The sequence below is a fragment of the Pezoporus occidentalis genome, unplaced genomic scaffold (assembly GCF_034315485.1).
Source record: "Pezoporus occidentalis ecotype Australia unplaced genomic scaffold, CSIRO_AGI_Poc_V1 ctg224, whole genome shotgun sequence".
Classification (NCBI taxonomy): Eukaryota; Metazoa; Chordata; class Aves; order Psittaciformes; family Psittacidae; genus Pezoporus; species Pezoporus occidentalis.
In genome coordinates this window covers 775149-792763 of record NW_026914117.1, presented here as the reverse complement: position 1 = coordinate 792763, position 17615 = coordinate 775149, and the positions used below count along the sequence as shown (strand labels likewise).

The following is a 17615-nucleotide window of genomic DNA, read 5'->3' as shown; positions in this document are numbered from 1 at the left end:
CCCCGATTTGGGGACTCATCCGCGGTACCCCCCTCACGCCAAAGTCCACCAAGAGGACTTTGTTAGGCCTGTGGAAAGAAAGGACATTTTGCTAGAGACTGTAGATCAAAAAGTCAGGGAAATGGGAAGGGGAGAGGGCAATTGGGCCGCGCACAGTCCTCTCCCAGCTGGGACATACGGCGGCCCAATTATGCCAACCCCGGATGGGGTGAAGCACTCCCGAACCCGTTGCCCCCACGAGAAACGACCAATTTTGTGGCCCAGCCGATGATCCATTCAAATCAATCCACACCCCAAGAACAACAACAACCATTTCTTGGGAACAAGACCCGAGGGTGGCCCTGGCAGTAAAATGCAACAGCCCACCAGTAGTGTGGGGAATTTGTTCCCTTTATAATACCACAGATGACACTACCATTACTGTCCCTTTTCTGATTGACACCGGAGCAGATGTAACAGTCATTCCAGAAACAAGTTGGCCCCAAAATTGGAAATTGGAAGGCGCCCCCATGGTGGGTGGAGTCGGGGGATTAATCCAAGCTCAAAAAAGTGTTCAATTAGTGGCAATCATACTTCATACTGAACAAGGGCCGGAGAAAACCATCACTCTCTTCCCATATGTTATGTCAGGGGTCCCACCCCTGCTAGGAAGGGATGCTTTGGCCCTTCTGAAAGCCCGGGTGACAAATTTATTGTAAGGGCCACTGCCGCATACCCACTTCCACCTATCAAATTGGCATGGAAATCGTCCGACCCGGTGTGGGTCGAGCAGTGGCCCCTGTCAAAGCCTCGAATGAATGCTCTACTCGAGCTGGTTGACCGTGAATTGCAGAGAGGTCATATAGAGCCGTCCACTAGTCCTTGGAATGCTCCTGTTTTTGTAATACCCAAACGAACTAGTGAAGGCTTTCGCCTCCTCCATGACCTGCGTGAAGTAAATAAGAAGATTCAACCAATGGGCCCCATCCAAACATTACTGCCCATGAATTCTATGATACCAGAGGGCCAACCGTGTGCTGTCCTCGACATTAAAGACTGTTTCTTTTCGATACCATTGCATGAGGAAGACAGAGAGCGATTTGCCTTTTCGGTAGTTTTTCCGAATAGTTCACATCCCAACCTACGCTTCCAGTGGAAAGTACTGCCTCAAGGAATGATTAATTCCCCTACTATCTGCCAAATCGTAGTGGATTGGGCACTGGCACCGGTTCGGCGTGATAATTTGACTGCAACTATCATTCAGTACATGGATGACATCTTAATCGCCGCGCCGTCAGAAGACCAGGTGGACAACCTAGTGACAGCAGTCTCGACAACTTTAAAAACGAATGGATTTGAAATTGCAGATGCAAAAGTCAAAAGAGGACCGTGTGTGACCTTTTTGGGGATGGGGATCACAGGCTCTTATGTAACCCCCCCCAAAATAAAGATCCGTCGGAACATTGAAACACTCCACGACATGCAGCAATTAGTGGGATCCCTGCAATGGCTCCGTAATGTTGTCCTGATCCCTCCCGAAATTATGACCCCCCTCTACAATCTTCTCAAAGGGAAAAACCCCTGGGAACAAAAAACATTGACGCCAGAGGCGATGAACTCTCTTGATTTCATTGAACAACAAGCCTCATCGAGCACGCTTGCCAGATGGAACCCAGGTGTCCCGCTTGACCTATATGTGCATTTTACAAAAGGAGGGGGAGTAGGGGCACTTGCCCAGGGAACCCCTGAAAAAGCCCAGCCAATACAATGGATAGTCCTAGGAAAACCATCATGCGCGTTCTCTCCAGGACTCAAGTGCCTTGGCGATCTCATCATGAGAGGCAGAAAGCTCGCCCTAAGACACCTAGGCATTGAGCCCGCCAGAATATACCTGCCTTTCCGCAAGCAATTCCCAAATCAATCAGTGGCGACTTTGGAGTATCTAGCCATAGGTCTCGTTGGATTTGGCGGAGAAGTCCAGTATGCTGCAAAACCCCCCTGGACTCAAATGCTGGCCGTTGTCGACATCGACCTCCCTCAAAAAATCATAGACCGCCCTCGACAAGGACCAACAGTATTTACAGACGCATCCTCCATAACTTCTACCACAGTAGCAGTATGGCAACCCGGGAAAAAGTAGCATCGCATCAGGATGACCGACCTCACGCTTTCGGTACAGCAGCTAAAAGCGCAAGCCATAGTCCTGGCGTGTGGACTGTTTCCAGAAGAACATCTCAACATAGTGACTGACTCAATGTTCGTAGCCAAGCTTCGCTTGGCCATGTCAGGACCAGGTGTATCAACGTCCACAATAGCTTTAATGCTGGAAGAAGCACTTCTGTCTCACAAAGGTACCATATCCGTCATCCATGTCAACAGCCACGACCCAATCAAAGGGTTTTTTCAGACTGGCAATGACAAAGCCGATGCTGCAGCAAAAGGACTGTGGACGCTAAAAGATGCTCGTCAACTGCACGAGTCTCTCCACATCGGAGCTAAAGCGCTGGCGAAGAAATGTGAAATCTCTATCACTGATGCAAAACACATAGTGGCCACATGTCCCCACTGTCAGAAACTACCGCTATGGTCCAGCGGAATCAATCCCAGAGGTCTAAAAGCCTCCGAACTGTGGCAGACAGATTTTACCCTTTGTCCATTATTAAAACCCCGAGCATGGTTAGCAGTAACAGTAGACACATACAGCGGAGTGATTATAGCCTCACAGCATCTCAAAACCAAATCTAAAGCAACAATCCAACATTGGTTAACAGCTATGGCATGGCTTGGTATTCCCAAGCAAATCAAAATGGACAACGGTCCAAACTTTGTCTCCGCGTCAGCCCGGGCATTCGCACAAAAATGGGGTATTACCCTAATACAAGGCATCCCATATAATAGCACAGGACAAGCCATAGTTGAACGAGCAAATCAGACTTTGAAATCTAAAATAGAAGTGCTGGCAAAAACAGAAGGCTTCTCTAGCGCCGTTCCCCCGGGAGATCAAGCATGCTTGCTAGCCACTGCCCTATTAGCGCTAAACCAATTTCCCAGGGGGGAAGAGGCGAATAGCCCCACTCAAAAACACTGGGCCACTCGAGCAATGGACGAAGGTCCGTTAATCATAGTCAGGAATGAACTAGGAGAGTGGGAACAAGGGTGGAGACTAGTTCTTACTGGGAGAGGGTATGCCGCGGTCAAAAAGGACGGAATCGTTAAGTGGTGCCCACTTAAGTCCATTAAACCAGACCTTCAGAAACAAAACTAACAAAACTTTGAGTCTTTCTCTCCACAGGATCACATCATCGGACGTCCTCGCAACTCATACGCTCCAATACCGAGAGAAGATGACAAGTCCGCAGATATCCCTTCCATACCCGAAAATCCTGAGCAGATGAAATCCGGGCAACGGCAACATGATCCCCGCAGACAAGGATGGCGACATCTTTGTGTGCTCTTCGCCTTACAGCTCGTCGCTACCACACAAGCGGTACCAGAACCCCACCCCCATCAGCCTTTCAAGTGGACCTTACTCCGATTTGAGGGCCAACAGGTTATCGCAACCCAAATAACACCGGGAGCACCAAGCTTTAATGCTACCTTATGTCAGCTTGTCCCAAGACCCCGATGCTGGGAATACCTGGGATTCTATATGTGCCCTAGTTCAAATCCTGGAAAGGGATATTGTAACCACCCTAATCAATATTACTGCAGCTATTGGGGTTGTGAAACTATAGCCCCTGGTTGGATACCGGGTAGTGGTATAGACAGGTACCTAAAGGTGCAATGGGGTCCATATGGGTGCAAACCATCACAAGGGTGGGGAGGACGTGGAAAATGCAAATACCTCTTCTTAAATGTCACCAGCCCTGAAGACGTAGGATGGATAATTGGAAGAGTGTGGGGAGTGAGGTATACGGACAGATAAGGGTGGTTTAATTCTCATAAAAAAGGAAGTGGTCCCAAATGATCCGCTGCCAGTAGGCCCTAACCAGATACTAGCTGATGATTTGGCTAAAGGAACAATGGATAGTACAACAAGAATTACTAAAATAGACAATATAGCGATAACTCCTGAAATGAAGACTACTCGAGTCACCCAAACTCCTGATGAAACCCTTCGGAATAACCCAACCCCTAATGAAACCCCTGAAATTAATCCCCTTTTGAAAATGATGCAAGCTAGCTACCAACTGCTGAACAAGACTAACCCAAACCTTACGGAGCACTGTTGGCTATGCTACAGCATAACACCACCCTACTATGAGGCTATAGGAATAGACGACGCACCCTTACGAGTAAATGGTACGAATCCGGCCCAGTGCGCTTGGGACACAGAAAAACAAGGGATTACATTAGCACATGTGATGGGAAGTGGTACATGTATAGGTACAGTCCCTAAACACAAAAAACAACTATGTGCTAACGTGACACAGTCCAAAACCCCTGCACAGTGGCTAGTACCGGCCAATAATGCCAGATGGGTTTGCTCCATTATGGGAGTTACACCTGTCTGTCGTTAGACAAATTTGATGAATCCTCAGAATATTGTGTCCAAGTAACTATAGTTCCTAAGATCTTCTACCATTCCGAACAATGTTTCTATGAGTCACAAACCACTCCAGAACACCACCGGTCAAAACGGGAACCCTTTACAGCATTGACAATAGCCGCTCTCCTGATCATGGGGGGTGCGGGAGTAGGCACAGGGGTGGCATCCTTAGTGCGCCAACACAAAGAATTTACCGCCCTAAGCATGGCAGTGGATGAAGACCTAGCTAGACTAGAACAATCTATCAGTGCATTAGAGAGTTCGCTTAGATCGTTATCTGAGGTCGTGCTACAGAATAGAAGAGGGTTAGACCTAGTGTTCCTGCGACAAGGGGGAGTATGTGCAGCTCTGAAGGAAGAATGTTGTCTGTACGCCGATCACACTGGCATAGTGAGAGATACTATGGCCAAACTATGGGAGAGACTAGAAAAACGAAAAAGGGAACGGGAGGCGGAACAGAATTGGTTCACATCCTGGTTCACCAATTCACCGTGGCTTACCCCTGTGATATCTACCCTGCTAGGGCCGGTTACAACAATCCTGATAGCATTGATTTTTGGACCCTGTGTATTGAATAAGCTGATGTCATTCATCAAAAGTTGTTTGGGAAAGGTTAACATCATGCTCATAGAACACCAACAGTTGCTTTAGGAATGTTCTTGTTCAGAATTTTTGGTCTATCCCCAGTTATACCTTGTCATTCTCTGCTATCACCTGTTTCACGTGCCTTGCCCAATGGGCTCTGCATCCCTATTTCAAGCATATATTCCGTTTGCAGAAACTGTTCTCAATGCTGTGTGAAAGCATCAACCATATACTGTTGTTACACCCAGTTAGTTTTATTAAGCATAGGGAGGGGGGAAATGTAGGTATTTAGGGCCTGGCGGCCGGAAGATATCACATTGTACGGAAAGATAGAGCCCCCCCTGTTTAATAGCCAATAGTATGTAGCTTGTGATGTAAGCAGACGGAAGTGATGCTGTAAACCCAGAGTATATAACGCTGTGTTGCGAAGTAATAAACGCCATTTGCTGTCCACCACACTGGTGTCTGTGAGTTGATGGCCCGAGCGGCCTGGTGTTGGTCGCCGTGCCGTTCCTGAACCAGGTCGCCACGCCTTGAGAAGGCAACACATCATAATGAATTCATAATTTTTATTTGAATGGGTTTATATATATATAATTTTATATTTTGTTTATATAATTTTATGTACTCATGTATATATGTAGTTAAAATTAATTCTGTATCCATACGTGTCCACACACACAAAGAATGATCTAAACTGAGGCCATATGGGGGGGACTTAGGGTTTTTTCATTTCTTTGGCAGACTGCACTTTGGTAAGATATGATCAGCCTTTCTATCCACAATGGGAACGATAAATCTAAAAGACTTTAAGAAATTAAGTTCTTACATGATCACAACCAAACCTCTTGGGTATAGAAGTTAACATGGCTGCCTGTAAGTCAATTTAATACTTGCTTAAATCAATGGTGGGAAAGTGAATTACATTACATGAGGGTCTGGTAATTATAATTTGTTTTCCTTTTATTAACAATTATCTGACAATACAAACGAAACTTTTTTCCCCATAGTTTCATATTTGCCTATGTCATCAAAATGAGTAGAAAAATATATTCTTATGCTTTCCTGAATTAAATTTATGTTTTCCTCAGTAAATTTTCAGTCTTCAGAATGTACCATCTTCGTTTTACCACTCAGGATACTGTTAGCAGTATTCCCAGCAACACTGCACTTGTAACAAACATTGAGTCCTGACAAACCAAGTCACATATAAATCACGAATTAGGTTCCCACAAAGCACAGGATTAGCTCTAAAACCGAGATTTCAAGAAAACCAAAACAAACAAAACAAACAAAACAAAACAAAAAAAAAACCAGAAAACCAACTCATAAACCTTTCATTTACCCTCTGCTTTCTAGCACATTTTAAGCTATTCCCCCATTTGTAAATGCAAAGATGTAAAAACACTTCACAAAGATGTGAAACACTTCATGAGTCTTATGCAATCATATGCTAACTGCTATAAATGTCACTCTCCAATTTAAAGAACAGTACATAGACCATCCAGGCCATTCATTTCACATAGGTTGGACTTACTCTGTTCAATCTTTCTATTTTTGTCTGCCTTTGGTTTAATGGAAAATCATTCCCTTTTTGATCACAGATCTATCTATACAAGGTGATTAAAAAAAGAAAAAAAGTGTTTTGGAGCTTGGTTTTACCCTGTTGCCTTTCATCCCTGTCAGTAAGATGCTATAAGCACCTTCCACAGAATACATTAATTTTAAAGAGAGAAAGCCTTGCAGTGGTTGCAGAAGGCTGAGTTCAAGCAAGGATAAGAAAGTAAACTATAACTTGATTTCCTCTTAGCAAGAGGCCTCATTTGGTTTTGGATTCCTATGTGAAGTCATTAAGTTTTGCTGCGAGGGGAATGGTGCTCAATGCAGTTTTCAGAAAGACATTTATGGCTCCATCCCTGGAGGGCTGACATGCAGGCAAAGCATCTGCTAGCATCAACTGAATATGCAGAGGAGAATACAAGTATTTGGAGGAGCACTAGTATGAAATTTGGCCAACGCAGCTGAGATAGATAGATGAAAAATTGCTGCTGTTACTTAAATTACTTACACAAATTTAAAATCTTTTCCTGTCCTTTTCCACCAAGGTAGCAAGAAGAGATTTGGGTTCCACCAATGGAAAGTTCTGGAACAGAAGTAAGCAGAAGATATTGTTGTGATTTGCTCAAAAATGAGACAGAATATTTTCATTACTCCTTAGGGATGTCTGTTGAGAACATGCAAAAGGTGGATGCATTTGAAGTGATAAGATAGTTTTGCTATAAAAGTGAGAATGCGCAGTAAAATCTCCAACACTAACTACAAGACAAATATTTTCCTTGTTCTTAGAACAAAACAACTCAGCAAATATATCAGAAAAGGCAGATGAATAATCTATTCACTCTTGGTTCTCATCTCTCCAGGGAATTTCAGGTACTCATTAAATCTTGTGGCTGGTAGCATAGCAATATAATTTTCTTCTATCTACATAAAATTCTTTTGTGATGGCAAGATATGTATGCTGTCTTCCACTATACAATCAATTACATAGTTACTATGGTTACTATCATAATAACTTTGCTTCCCAATAAAATACATAGTTACTTCAAGGTCAAGACAATTTATAAATATTCCAGTGTTTAACTATTACTGAATATATATTCAAGTAAAATTCCTAATAACGTCAACAGGGATCTTGATATAGACTAAAAATTCTAAAGCTGGTTCTAAAGATTTTCTGATGGATAACTATTTCAGTTAGAGGAAGCCCATATTTAACCCTATCATCTAGTTGGACAAAACCTTATCAGAGGATAAACCAGACTGTACTGTCAGTCACTGTATAGATGGTATTGGTTCCAGCTGAGCACAGCGTATTACTCCTTCCGTGTACTCAAAATCAAACACAGGTATCAAAACAAAAGTTGTGGTGAAATTTATAGCAACAGGAAACATATTTCTAAGTTTCAGTCCTCCAGAACTATCACCCACGTCAGAATCAAACAGGGCTTAGTCTGAGCTAAATTTCACCCAGCATTTCCTGTCTGCTACAAACAGGACTTTTAGAGACAGAAATATATGTATATCCATTTGTATAGATGTAATATAACTACTAATTATCTCTTACATGATGTAACGTTTAGTATTAGGTAATGTTTTTAGACTACACCTAAAATCTTGGATTATGAAGTGCATCCCATTGACAATTTTAGCTGTTTACCTCATCTTCCTAAACCAGAACCTTTTGCTACAAGGAAATGATAGTAGCCGTAATTTCCTCCTAAGAAAAAATAAGAACACTTTTTTTACAATGTAGCTTAATTCGGGTTTTGTGACTAAAAACAGTAACTTACAGATCGTATTCTGAGATCACTACATTTTACAGACAAAAGCAGATGAACTTTATAAAGTATATAACAGTTTGTCAGTTTTGAATTGGATTTCAGAGAGTGAAATTTTGACCAAAATAGGGTAAAAAAAATTTGCTTTTATCTACAAAAATGGTCAGGTTTTAAATACTGATTAAAAACAAGTATGTTTAAAATCTGAAGCGTGTGTCCAGCTCTCCCCCCTTTCCACCTTTTCCCTGCTAGCTCAAATGGTAGTTTTGGAAGAAGAGGAAACAAAATTTTTCCTCACCACATTTGGAAAAAGTCACTGTTTGACCACTAATGAGAGAGCAGCATTTGGGCTGTAAATCATTTGTCCATTTTTAAAGGCAAAACAGATAATGCCCTGTGTAGAAATGGCCACTTCACCTGAGATACAGAGCCTCGTCCAAGCATTTAAATACAAAACAGATGGAGGAAAGCTTTCAAGGGAATATATGCAGGGGAAAAAAATGCTGTGAAATACAAGGGAAAAAAACTCTGCCAAGCTCAACAGGACCAGACAGTTAATGACCCAAGGATTATCTTTTCCAAAACTAAATGAAAAAGACAACTAAAAAGAAAGATGTTCTCCTTTCACAAACATCTAATGCAGAAATAACATATACTAACATGGGATTATCCCTGAAAGATTAAACTGAAGGGATTTCCCATCCTAGTGTCGACTTTCTAAGGACCAGGTTTAGAAAAAATATCCCAAAAGTGACTTGACAACTTCACAGAATAAGGACAAAATAAATAAATAAAACCAAAACCAGATATTCTGTGTTATGGGAGACTTCATATTAATGAATCATATGCATTATATTAGCAAAGGACAACAAGAAAAAAAAAGACCATCTGAAGGTCACAAAATAGATTGCTATTGTAATGGACATTGTGAAAGCACGGAGTACGAGACAGCTTCTGCCTCAAAGGGCAGAAACTGGATAGAGAAAGTGGTAGAATGGCAAGGAAGGTACTAGGTGGGCCCTACCTGGTGTGACTGTTGTGTTAATCCAGTGATTGTTATAGGGATTTGTGCTGCTATATCAGAAGCTGACGAATTGATGGATGGACAGATATAGATTCTTTTTCTTTGCAGAAAAAGAGAAGGTAGTAAACTGCAGTAAAATATTGATTTCAACAAATGTAAGCAGTATTTGAGTATGAAATCTGTGAATATTTTTTGTTGCTGTTCCTGCCTTCTGTGTCGTTTGCTCGTAAGAGATTATTAACATGCCTCAACCCTGTCAAAGAGCAGAGGTTCTGAAGGTTACACTTTGAAGTTTTTGAAGGTCCCCTCTAAACTCACACTTTCCACACACCTAAGGCATGTAGGAATGCACGTTCGTGTTCTTGCCTGCTCTTATTATAGGGGTGCAAACATACCCTCTTGTATTACTAGATTAGCAGATCACTAATTGTCAGCACCTTATAAAGATACTTCCATGATGAAGGAACATTTTCATTACACAGGAATTTCTACATGTGTAAGTGTGAAAGGGGCACCCTGAACATAAGAAGTGACTGTCTTTCTGGTATTTAACATGAGATACAGTCTGTACACTACATGAGTGGAAATGGAACATGTTTCTTCTTAGACATCCAAAGTGAACTGAGTGGGAAGGTGGAATAAACCGATCTCTGCTGTGCTTAGGGCTGTGTTAAGAAAGCACCAGGACTCAGTGAATGACAGAGAAAATGGCTCTGCATGGAGGGAGGGGTTCTTCATGACAGTCACTTCATCATCGTTGTTTGATAAAAAGCTCTGGAAAGGATTAGTTTTCACTGTTTGGCTCTGGGCAGAGAAAATGTAGTGTGTAAGCGGTATAAAGTCAGAGACGAGCTATGCTTTGCTTAATCACCAGATTTTAACTGTTGTGTGCCCTGAAAGGATATTTTTTTTTTTTTTTACACTCTACCTTTGCTATGGCTCTCTTTTTTCCATCGTTCCTACAGTTTTTGCTTGCTCATGGGGGAAAAGCATTAGGTAAGAAAAGCCTAATTGAGGTAAGATTAATGCAGTTCCACTGAGAACAAGGAATATAATTTATTCTTTCCCTCCCTTCCACAGATGTCTTGTTAGCCTCGCCTAACATATGTACTTTTATTCATTTACTTCCTTCTTGTCCTCTGGGAGAAGCCTATCTCATGTAATTTATTGATTTGGCTGCCTTGTTTGTACGCATGTTAATAGTAAGATGTATTGAGCACTCACATATTAGTCATGTTCTCAGATACAAGTGAAGGGGGTTTATCTATGTTCAAAAATTTGTACTTTTGGCTTACCACAATTAGGAGTTGCTTTAAAGAAAATGCTGAAATTGGAGCCTCTGAGCTGGCAAGAAATGTAAAAGGTTTGAAAGAATGGGATCGAGCAGAAATAAAGCATCAAGTTCAGAAGAAATGGGCAGTCTTGGGATCCTGCCTATGGTTTTCTTTCTCTTAGCTGACTTTCATCTTGGGCTGAGAACTTCAGCTAATGCTGATGAACATTAGCAAGGGATGAAGGAAGGAAATACTTATTTTAAATAATGGTTTGATGAAAGGCTGTGAGAAGAGATGAGAAGAACATAGGAGTCCAATTTAATTTACATAGAATTGACTCAGGCAAGAGAGAGGAGCTTGGGCCAAACACTGTGTGCATTGCTTTCTTGCTAACCTTGTACTTGAGACTGGTACTACCAGAAAATCCTTTACAGTCCCTTCTGGAAGTAACAGCTTTGAAAGTCACCCTATGGCATCACTGTAAAATTTTACACTGTCCGAGAGACAGACCCTTACATCAGAAGGAGTGTCTTTACTTGCTGTCAGATTCAAAAACCTGCCATGAATAAGCTCAAAACAGGTTCTGGGCCTTTTTACCAGCCAGCTGCATTTACTGAAATTGTCTGTATTTTCTCCTATTCAAAATGACATTTTCATTTTTACTTTTCAGAAGAGGAAGGCTGCTGTTCTTTGCTTTCTAATAGGCAATCTACCCTTGATATTTCACAATTTAGCATCTTGACTAACACGTAACTCCTGGAAACACTGTGCTTTTGGAGCAATGTAAGTAATGCTCCTGTTACTGTTCTTCAGTTTAATTCTTTTTCTCACTTTTTTTTTTGCATAAAATTGTTTTTTGCTCGTAAAACTACCTCTTAAACGCCAACTAATATACCATTACTCAGTGTTGAAAATGGCTTTTTGTTTGGTTATTCTATGATTTTGTGACTCTTCTGTAATTTGTAGAAATCCTAAGGCTGTTTCAGTAGTAGAGGCCTGAGGCTGCCATCAAATTACACACAGGTGCTTAATCCCATTGTTAGGGCTCAAGGTTGTTCTTGTAGCAGAAACTAATTATGAACTCCTCTGTGTGCTTCAGTTTGTAGAGCTTTGGTCAAGACAAAAAGTGTCCAGTTTGTTGTCATCTTAGGACATGATTACCTAAATTTTTTATAAGCTACTGGTATGAACTCCCTTTTACCCACCTGATTCTGGTTCCAGCCAGTGATTTAAAAGTTTATTTTTAAAAAACAAAACCAAAATTCCATTTTTTTTTTTTGTCTGCTGCAGTAGATTTAAAGAATGTTTTTGATAATTTTGATCACTTTTGGGAAGTGATCTCTTAATATTTTTCTCATCATCTTGACTCCTGATAGGTGATTTTTGCTCTCTCATGTTTCTACTTTTCCATTCCGTGTTGGCTAAAGGGTCTCCTTACCAGTGTGCACTTGATTCACCATAACATGAGAACAATGAAAGGCGCCTTAAAAATTTTTACACAGCTGGTGGTGCACTTATGGATTTTCTCTTTTCCTGTGGGACAGGGAAGGTTTATAATAGGATTCTTTAAATATTCTTTTCTTCTGTGTTCTTTTGTGCTACCTGAAATTTTATTGGGTAACTGGGAGGCTATAAATGCTGGTGTGCACTATTATTGATACAGGTTTGCCTGTTAGCTCCAGAAATTAAACACTCCTATACACCCACATGTCCTTATTCAAGGATGACCTTTCATGCTCTTGCTGGTTTATTTTTTACTGCAGAAAGTAAAATGATTTTCAGGTCGCCTCAGCTACGCTAAACTCTCTTAGGTTGGGATGCTCAGCAGCCTATGGCTGCACATTATAAATCTCTGCACACCAATACTCCAGATCAGCCTGGAGTATCTCAGTATTCTGAGATACTTTCTGCACAGCCTAAAGCCAAGTCAAGAAAGCAAACATGCCCTGTGCATCTCTTCATTCTCTTCTAAACTCCTATTAGTCAGTCTGTTTGTTACAGACTGATTTTCTATCATTTGATTCCCTATATGAGCACACTGATCACATTTACTGCCTTTTGTGGAAAGCAAGTGAGATGGTAATTTGGGAGTTATTTCTGAACACTTGTGTTCATTTTAAATAAGATAATTCCACTGCTGCAAGGAATTAGCAATTGTTTTCAGCTTGTGAATAATCAGTAATATTTAAAAACGATTTCCATTGATCCATCTTCAAACAAAAAAGTGGTATTATTCCTCTCAATCTGAGAGCAATGCAGAGAATTTAAGTTAATCTTTCCTAGATCATCCAACCTTCAAAACTAATAGTGTCAATCAGGCAGTGGGCAGGTCGCAAATACCGGCCCAGTGGAAGGCTGTCACAACTGTGAGTATGCAATTCTACTGCTAGACAGATCACCAAAATCATTTTAAGCTGCACATTTTTTTTTCCCAAGGTCAATGACATCATGAAAGGAGAGAGAATTGTATTTCTTTAGGTGGATTGCTCTTGACCTTGATATTTCGGGGGTTCCAACCATCAAGAGGCTTGCAGTGAGTGATTATATGGGTCTCCAGAGCAGCCTTGACAAAAGGTCGGACAAGTTCCACAATAACAATAACCCATGATTTCACTGATGTCTGAAAGAAAATCTCACATGTTTGGCAGATACCTTTGCAACAAAGAGATAGCAAAGGCTGTAAATCCCTGAACATCTATTATTGCGCAATCAAACCTTGCAACTCATATGTACGTCCCCTGGAAATACAGTTATATGCTGCTAAAGTTAAAAAAAAAACATGTAATTTGGGGTCATGGGATTTCATTATAAGCTGTACGGAGGAAACATGAGACTTTTTTAAAGAAACTATTAGTTAGGAAATATATTGTAATGATATGTACCTATGTATATATATATGCAATGTGCATACAGTAACGTGGTCTACCAGTTCACTAAATGAAAAAAAGCTCACTATGTAGGTGTATTTTTTTAAACAAAATGGGGGACAGAAACACAACTGTTTCTCAGAGCAACAATTTCTTTCTGTCTATCACTATTCACAAGTGAAAGGAGAACACGGGTAAGAGTTAAACCACTGATGAAACAAAAATCTGCTCTGCTCTATTCATGCCACAGGCCAAACTCTCTTTTTTTTTTTCCAAGGCAGGGAGGGGGGTGTGCTGTGTCTCCTCTTTTGGTCTAAATCCCTACTGAACCTTAACTGTCTCTAGTTGGATGTCTGAGCATCTAGTTTCCTTCATCACTTGGAAACAACTATTTGGAGACAAGCTTTACTTTAGCTTACAGGTGATGGCTACATGGGATTTATGGTGCTAGAATTTATCAGAATTGATATAACATGTTTTTTCTATGTTTTAAGCAGAAATAGAGAAGGGCTAGTGAGATGTTCCCCCAAATAATAATTATAATGAGATTTAGGCATGTAATTATAAGTAGTATTTAGAATTTGGCTTTACTGTATTTAAGAAAATCAAGTCTGAGCAGCTGCCAGGGACAGATTTCAGGATGAGAGGGAAAAGGAAAACTCTCTGATCAGAGACTGAGAGATGACGCAAACTGCAGTCTTAACACACAAGTAGCATTAACAGCATTTGGGGACAAGCTTAATGGAAATGAAAGGACAACTAGGCTGGATATTAAACAGTTTTCTAATCATTAATGTTGTATTGGCGTAGCGTAGAATTTTAATCTGATTAGCAGCGAAGATGAGAGGTGAAGCCTGGCCATATTATAAAAGCTAAAATGGCCCAGAAGCATCCTTCTAGTCCTATAAGTTTAATTCCTGGGTGTGACATGCCTACAATAAAGACAAGGCTTACTTGCAGTGGCATCAAGCAAGAAAACTGGAAAAAAAAAACCCAAGTAGCTCATCAGTTTCTTGCTGAGATTTCCTGTTGCCTCATATATTGTCATCCACATTGCCATTCAATCCATTCTGTTCATTTTTACGAATCTGATCAAAAGGAAGCAAAGTAGCAAGTGTATTTGTAAACTAATTGAAGATGGGACAATGACCAAAAGCAGACTGTTGTTGATGGCATGAAACAGAACCAATTCTGTTCTACATGCTTTGCTCTCATCACCCTGTTTCCCATTTACCCTCTCAGAGGCCATTAATTTGGCAGCATTATGACTCATCTTCTGCATTTGTGCATTTCAAGTGGTAAGCAATCTTTTTTTTTTTTAGGCTGCTATAGACCATGATAATCCTGTAAAAATAATTTATTCTATGAAAAATTGTTAGATGATTTTTTAAATTTTTAAGAATATTTTCAAAATTTCCATCAAGCATAATTGGATGATTATATGCTGAGAAACCTTTTCTGAATATAAAACTCAGAAGCTGAAAGTAGTCCTTTATACAAACCGATAATGTACTTAGAAACATGTTTTTCTGTACAGCAGTACCCTCAGTGTTCCTTCAATTATTCAACATTTTTTATCAGGTAAGACTAAACCTTTTCCTGGCTCAATGGGAAATACAGCCCATTTATATTTTCTTTTTTAAAATATTTTTATTTTTTGTTTTTAACTAAAAATGTTGGCCACAAGCTTAACATCCCGATCATCTCCTGGCTTTGCATATGTTGCGGGGTTTGTTTCCTACATGATTATCCTTGCAGATTATATACCTTCAAACTGTGTATCAATTAGATTATTTTTCCTGATCCAGGATTTCCTACGAGAGCCATTATTCCCTACTGCTCTCTTTTAAATAAGCTCTTTCAGTTTTGATGATGACCAGGTAGTTTTCAAGCTCTCAGTAGACAACCTCTCCAGAAGGCTTGGCTGAAAAGCCAGCAATTAATCACAGGCAGGACTGAAGCCAGGCTCTCCTAAAAAGCCAGCTTCTCGGTGATAAACTCATTACCTGCTGGCAACATTTAAATTCTCTGGTCACAGCTATTAAAGCCACACGAATGAATAACTCACCATGCCTGTCTCTCTTCATAAAACAGACCATTACGTTTCATGCAGTCACCACTGAACTAAGCCTAGCAACTTGGATACAATGAAAATACCTTTGGGAAGAGCAGCCAGTGTTGCTTTAGGAGCATCAGAAGGCAAACGTTCGGCTTGTGAGCAGCCTGTCTCCTGTTTAATCATTAGGAAAACTGGGAGATGCTTTTACCTTCAGTCTCCCCGGTTTGTGTTATTCCATTCAGTAGCTTACTGTAACCTAAATTTTCAACCTGATCCAGAATGTCAGCTGACAAGCAGTATTTATAACGCCCATGACTTCAACTGTGGCATCTGCTTATAGATAACTTCACAGAATCATAGAATCATAGAATAGTTTGGGCTGGAAAGGACACTGAGAGGTCATCTAGTCCAGCTCCCCTGTAATAAGCAGCGACATCTTCAACTAAATCAGGTTGCCCAGAACCACATCCAACCTGGCCTTGAGCCTTGAATGTCTCCATTTGTCTTTTGTATAAAGGCATATATTTTCCTTGCACAGAGACACGAGATAATTCTCTTCTGTGTAGTTCAGCTATTAAAATGATTCATCCAACTCAGAAAAGTCTACAAGGCAAAGCAAATGAGCTGTACTGGGAAAATGTTAGGGAGAGATATTCAACCCTACACATTATGAACAGCACACTTGAAGAAAGTATTCAAGTCTCAACTAAATCCCTCTCCTTCATATTATGGTTATCATCTGTCTTTTTCACACCAGAAATCTGTAGTGTTTCTGTGAGCTTCCCAAAACGTGCATAATAGGTAAAGCCAATACAATTACTGGTACTTAGAATCATAGGATACTTAGGGTTGGAAAAGACCTTAAGATCATCTAGTTCCAACCCCTGACTTGGTGTATTTTTTTTTTTTTTTAATTTTTTTTTCCTTTGGAAAGAAATGAGTAAACCTTGAAAATGACTGCAGGGAGGGCAGAGAACTTCATAGAACTACTTTACTTTGATCATCTAGAAAGTATCTTTTCCTCAAATCAGTGGTTTCAAGGTCAAATAGTTGTCTTCTTTATTAGCTGAGATTGGAAGGTGATGAAAGCAAAGATACAATCAGAGTCCTGTCTCCACATCCTGAAGTAAAGAAGCAATCTTACATCATGGATAAACTTATTCTTCTACAGATGTCAGGTTGGTTTATTCATAAGCTATTCTTGGTCATAATTCCAGTGGTATTGCATTATCAATGTGCAAATGGGGGCAGTACTTCAATGCTCAGGAAGCAGCCTTTCTAACAATTTGGCAGGGGTGTTGAACTAAACACAAAGCTTTATTATTCCGAGTCTCTTGGGGTATATTAATCCTTCACTTGTAGGTTTGTCAGATGAAAAGCATCTTGGATAGTTTGATACTTCTTTTAATTGAGTCTGAAATGCTGTATACAAAGCAGATAAAGCCAGTGTCAAGACACCCAAATGCTTACATGATGCCTCTTCCACCTGCAGAATACCCAGCTGACCTGCTGCTGCTCAAAAGAGCTATGGCTGCAGCTGAAAAACAGCCCACCTCTTGCAGTTTCCAGTAACAAGCCCATTAGCAATAGCTGGGAAGACCACTGTGGAATAAGAAATGAGTTTGTCTAGGAGGGTAAGCCAGACATTTATATGTATATATGTGATGTCTGTATGTGTCTTTTACTACTTGCTTCCTTCCCATCTCCTCTTGGCTATTTATATATGCAATATATAACATGTACTGTGGCAAAAGTCAGCTGTGCATGTGGTTTGGGGACGGCACTGGCCCAGGCTACTTGCTCTGATGCCTGGCAGCATTTCATTCTGCTGCTGAGAGAGACAAAATACGGGACTAGATGGTTTGACCCAGTAGGGCATTTTGTATGCTCTTATACTAGTTTGTTTTTACAAATCCTTACTTACAAAGCAATCTTCTCTC

General features: G+C 40.6%; 1 long non-coding RNA gene across 1 annotated transcript in view; it reads left to right on the top strand.

Annotated features, from left to right (window-relative positions):
• LOC134164758 (uncharacterized) overlaps window positions 1-17615 on the top strand; it is a 32096-nt gene that overhangs the window by 2307 nt on the left and 12174 nt on the right. The window contains exons 2-4 of the long non-coding RNA XR_009965238.1: window positions 5858-5989; window positions 7219-7543; window positions 11420-11532. This is a non-coding gene — a long non-coding RNA (uncharacterized LOC134164758). The remainder of the gene's footprint in view (window positions 1-5857; window positions 5990-7218; window positions 7544-11419; window positions 11533-17615) is intronic.